Source organism: Xiphias gladius, chromosome 5 (assembly GCF_016859285.1).
Source record: "Xiphias gladius isolate SHS-SW01 ecotype Sanya breed wild chromosome 5, ASM1685928v1, whole genome shotgun sequence".
Lineage (NCBI taxonomy): Eukaryota > Metazoa > Chordata > Actinopteri > Istiophoriformes > Xiphiidae > Xiphias > Xiphias gladius.
Window position 1 is genome coordinate 1,531,001 of NC_053404.1, and position 6,150 is coordinate 1,537,150.

The following is a 6,150-nucleotide window of genomic DNA, read 5'->3' on the forward strand; positions in this document are numbered from 1 at the left end:
TTTTGTTAAGTAATCAGATTTCACAGTCTTTTGTCCCGATTTACCTCACCTCCTGTGGTCAGATTTCCTCATGTTTACAGTGATCGCCCACTGAACGTTTTCTGAGAATAGTGTTACCTTGTTGAGTCTGAACTTGGAGTCAAATGTGGCCTGCTCCTGAAACCGCTTGTTCCAGCTGCCTTTGAAGTAGATGGCATTGACCAGCACCAGCCTGGTCATGCTGTCCAACACACCCTGGGCCAGCACGTCCTTTATTTTACCTGAGAGTTTGAAGCACAAATTTGAACCGGTGAAGAAATGACAAGCGCAGTTGCCATGTTTCCCCAGAGTAGCACTTAGTGAAACCAAATTTATTAGAACACACGGAAAAGCTGAAAGAGTCGTGCATTTCCAGGGTTATTTACTGCAAAACTTCAGCGTTAATATGGATTCTTTCTGCCTCAGTACCAAGAAAACTGGATTAAAGTAGCACTTGGCCACAATGGTGAAATCTTTTAAACTGCTGGCATTGTAAGGCCCCAGTTCTGTCATTCTGGACATCCAAAGATGAGACTGACGAAAGACTGTGGCTAAGCAACACCAACGTGTTGTTCCACCTGTTGGAGTTCATTTTTTAGTTCTTCATTGCAGTTGCATTGCACGGAGGGAACGCTCAGGTCTAAAAACACCCTGATAAGTGTGTGTGACCCACCTTGTGTCTGCTTCTCCACCCAGCTGTTGATGTTGACTCTGGCCGCCTCAAAGCCGGTTTGGAAGTCCACAGACTCCAGCTCTGCGTTGTAGTGCTTCCTGGTTTGTCCCAAGAAATCCTGGAACCATCAGCGACACCTTTACTGATTCTCATTCTGACCACCCAGACTCAGTGGAATTCAAAGCCATTACCGCCAGGAGAGTCTTTTCACAATCACTGCTTTACTAGCTTGTGTGCTGGCTTGCTGCCCCAACCCTCAGTCATCATTCCTTTTTACGTAAAGCTTGAATATTCCTATGGGAGCCTGTCATTCATTCCAGCCTCACATTCTTTAAACAAACCCACTCCCAATCATGAAGAAGCACAGTCACACACACACCTCAACAAACTGGTAGGACTGCTCCCGTACAGTCTGTTGGCAACGCTGAGGGCGTAGGGAGCATCTGCCTTGTTGAGCTCCCTCAGCAGCTGGCCGAAGCTGGCGTGGACATCATCCTGACAGTCCTTGGTTTTCAGACACTGTGGACAAAGCAGACGAGTGGTGTTAGAGACCCACACTAAGCTACTGTTAAACGTTTCTCTGCAGCTTGCTGTCCCTGATGCTCCACGCTAAGTATGTGCCTACACCATGTTGAAGGAGGCACCTCAAATTTGGACATGCAAATGGCTTCAGCACAGAACCTAGTATAACACAGCACAGCGTATGGATTGGTCCGTACGGATCAATTGGGAAGAAATGAATGACTCAGTGGCTAGGGTGACATACTAGACACATTTTTTAAGTACTGGTGTACTCCTTTAAGCTGACGGCTTTCAGTAGTTGTATGTGAAAACATCTGAGCCATTTAGATGTCAACGTGGATGCTAGGAATTTAAACACGGACCGACATGGAAAAAGTAGAGAGAATATTTTAACACCCTTTCGCACCGACTTTAAAGAAACCATGGAAATGTCTGCCCAAGCTTTGACGAGCCTTCACCAAAAAGATTCACATGAAGACACACAACATCCCTCCACCATGCTGTTATTTACAATGTGCCATTTTCAGAAACAAAACAGTTTAGGATGGTGTGTTTTGGCTGGTGTGCATCCAAACCAGCAAGACATAAACCGTCCTCTTCCAGAGACTGTCACAGTGATGTTTGCTAAATTTGGGTTTATTAGCGTACAAGAGCGTTATCAGAGTAAATGCACAAGTCAAGACATACGTTCAAAAGGAAACTGATTAATTTGTGCGTAGCCAGTTTTCCCAATGCATTTTTGATGGATTGTCATAGTCTTAAACTTTGGAGGGTTAAGTCTAATCACACTGTGGTTTCCAGCAGCTGCCTATAAGAGATAAACAGCACACCAGAGAGAAACCATAAACAGAAAAGCCGGGACTATGGAGTCATAGGAGTTCCATAAAAAAGGAGAAATCTGTAAAAGAATGAGAAGTCAAACGTGGACATATCCAGAGGAAGAAGTAAAAGAATACATCAGTAAGTAAAGAAATGTGGAAATATATAGAGAAATTAATTAAATTATAAAAAAAATTTGGAAATATAAAAACCAATAACAAAAAATAAAAGAATAATCATAAGAATTTTATTCATTTTCACATTTATTTGTAAATTTTTGTTAATTTTTTTTTTTTGTTAATTTATTCATTTTTATTTACTGTCATTTATTTATCTTTATCTCTCTATTTTTCCTTCTACTTTTCCCTAGAGCTTTTGCTTTTCCTTGATGGGCCAAGCTGACAATCAGCTGGCTTTGGTCGGGCCTTCCTGCCCAGGCACAGTAGTCAGTTCCTGCACACATGAATCCTTCTTCATGCAGGAAAAAATAATTAAGAAATTTATATGCCGAAATTAAATACATATATATCTTTAAAAAATATAAATAAATGTATACAGAAATACGTGAACAAATAAATGTGAAAATAAATGAAAATGCTTATAAATATTCTTTTATTGTTGGTTATGTGTCTTTATATTTTCTGTGAATTATGCAGTACTGTGAGGTTCGGAGCTGACAGTCAACACACACTAAACCTTCAGCAGGGCTGCTCATCCGCATTGCCGTGTTTTCCTTCATTCATTTCAAGGCAGCGGCGTCTTGGAGATTAGCAGAAGAACAAGTGGAAATTCTCTTTGTCTCCTGGGATCCCCTCACCACACGACACCACCCAGACCATGTGTTAGTAAAACGCCCCTCCGTTAGTTTATCATTCCTGCACTCTTGGCTTCGTTACCACCTGCAGCAGATACTGTGGCAGTCTGGACCGGACCTGACTCTGCATCTGCATCTGCATCTGCATCGGCTGTGCTCCTGCTTCCTGCGGCTTCTCTGCCTCAGTGAAGCCGAGGACCTAGGGGTGCAATTGGTAGCGTTCACTGTTAAGTTGGACATCGAGTGTTACAATATCATCCAAGCCGTGACGTGTGGGTTGAGTCGTATTCCGCAGGCCGTGTACGTTACCCTCAGACTGGGAAGGTTGGTTCAAAAACGAAGCCAGCTAGAACGGCCGACCGGAGAGAAGTGAGTAAAAACCTCTCTCGTGCACAAAGACACGGGGAGATGATGACTGTAGTTACATGGTACATCGGAATACATGGGTTTTCCACATCATCAAACTCAGGCTATTCACCTGTTGAATGAATTACATTGACTGGAGAACTGGAGGGAGCAGAAGCATTGGCATCACACTGTCCTTCCGCGTGATGTTGAGTGGAGGTGCTCAACAATGCTGCTGTCAGGGCGTACTGACCGCGCCCTGAGTTCTTCTAAGTAACTGCAGCAAGGCAAGAACTCCAGCACGGAGCCGAATATTCTCCCGTTCTTATTCTGTGTCGCAGTTACAGTAGCTGACACGTGGATTCACACCGAAGTAATGGGAAGCAATGTGTTTCTGCAGGTACCAATGTGGTACTGTACATTTCGAAATTGGACTGAATCATGAGGGTGGTAGTTTAGGAAGAAGGTGGGTGGCAAGTTCTCGCGAATTCAAGCCACGTCATATCGGACTAACCGGAATTGCTTAACGAGGTATTTCCTGGGTAAAGCAGATGCTGGACAGTTTGCAAATAAAAAAAAAAAAAAAAGTTCCCACGACTGGATTTTCTGGCAACTGACTGCTAAAGCCTCCTCCCACTAGCCCCATGTTACTGTTCTCTCTGCTTTCTTTCACGCATAAACAATCACACACCCCCTTTCTCTTACTCACCGAGTCGTGCGGGCACACACAGCTTTATTACCACAACTCGTGACACAGGCAGGGTCAAACTGGTTTGTTTGGCCTACGATCAGAACAACTTCCCAGGTAAATATCATAATTCAGTTGGATTCCGTCTGGGTGAAAGTGCTGACCGAGACCCAGCTGACATGGTAACGAACACAGTAAGTACACCACTGACTCTGACACCGACACGCACCGTCTCTGCCCCCCCCCCACCCCCCCCCGCTTTGGTTCTTGGTGCAGCTGTGGTGCAGTACAGCTGTCATCACATCTAACTGAAAGCCGAATACTTTACTTACAATTTTACCACCTTCTGAGAGAAACAAAGCCTTTATACACGAGACGCAATTCATTCACAACAGGTTGTGTCCTGACATCTTGGTTTCTATAGTGAACAGTCAGGTTTTAGCCCTACTGCTACTGCGTCAGACGACAGAAGGGCAAAGAAAAAAGGGACAAAATACAGAAAATACTGCTTTCATCTGCTATTATACTGCATAATGTATTGACAGAAAATCCACCTTATTACTATCAACTGTCATCCTGCTCTTTAACAAATCCATGAACCCCCAGAACATGATCACTTCTGATGACTGGAGTTGTTTCCTAACCACAGAAACCTGGTGGATTAAGGGTGAGGCCCTTGTGCACACGCACATACTCCAATCCAGCAGCCTTAACTGGGTGTGGCTTTGCCTTAGCAACCATTTAGAAAAAACGTCACTATATGTTGTTGTTTTACACCATGTCAACTTCCACCTACATTTCAACTACCTCTACCTCTATCTCAGTGTACTGGTTATTACCATGCATGGGACATATGCACATAATGGGAACTGATAAGGTTTACATATTGCTTTACTGTACCTAGTTCTTCATGGCCCTCTCACTTCCATATTATGCTTCATGTTCCTATAGTAACACAACTGAGAGCCGCTCCCTGATCAGAGTCTGAATGGAGCAAATCTTTGTCATTTTTGCAGATGTTGGAAGATATAACTGGTGATTCATACTGGGCGTGGGCTTTCACACCTCCAGGGCTCCACTCCGCTCTTCACGCCTATAAAATTTAACGCACTTTATTTTTTATGGGAACTCTGCATCATTTTGTCCACTAGACAAGCAACAGGGACACCTTGCAAAAACGTTAATTTATTACTTTTCACCGAAACGGCGCATGTGTGTGAGATGGTGTGTGTGTGTGTGTGTGTGTGTGTACCTCTGACATCTGTGCAGCTGTGTTGCCTCTGGCCCCCAGCATCACCATGGCCAGGGCTGAAGAGATGCTAAAGGGCGAGTAGAAGATATTTGCGGTCTTGTCGTTATCACCCAGCGTTTTCAGCAGAGCCAGAGAGAAGGTGGTGTTGGCCTTGGACATAGGGGTTGATGATGAGGCCATTGTGTCTGAGAGGAAGAAAACACGGCAGAGCATTCATTATTACTTTACAAATTTTAAAAATGCTTTTATCTCTTCATCCAATTAGTACTTCACTCAATCGCGGAGCCAAACTCCACTCAAAAGTTGGTTAATTTATAATTACATTGACTGTAATGATACCAAGCAGGGTTAGTTCTATATAATTCTTTAAAGCGTTTGCTTTACCTACCCTAACTTTTACCCACCTTAAATATATATATATATACATAATATATATAAATATATATATATATATTATATACATAATATATATAAATATATATATATATATATATATATAAATATATATATATATATATATATATATATTGCCCCCCTGCAGCCTTAGACCAGGTCTGCGTGTCTCGCCAGCTCACGTTAAAAACCAAACCAAACCAAATCATGCCAACACACGCGAGCGAGTCGCATCCTGCACTTACTGACCGACACCGATGTCCTCACAGGCCCGCAGCGATCAGGAGTCTTTCCGTAGCAGACTGACTTCACCGGGAAGCGCCCGCTTCAGCTTTTACAGGCGGGTGCCTTCCGCATTCTCGTGCGTCGCCGTCGTCGTATGGAAGCCGAAGGGGCCGCGAGCAGCTGATAGCGCAGGTGCGGTGACAGCGCCGCGCCCTGTGTTCACAGCCAGAGTGAGCAGATGTACCGACGGGCGGGCCTCCAGCGGTGTTCTTGGAGCCACTTTGAAAATGGCCTCCCCGGACTCGAGGCACCGTCCCGGTCAACCTGACAGTGGCACGTCAAGCGGGATTTCAGGTTTCAAGCACGAAAAACCACTCGTTTCTCTGGAGGGTATGAAACTG

The 6,150-nt window shown here is 44.1% G+C and overlaps 1 pseudogene; it reads right to left on the bottom strand.

The window, feature by feature from the left end:
* Positions 1-6: 6 nt before the first annotated feature.
* LOC120789601 lies at positions 7-6,150 on the bottom strand (annotated as a pseudogene).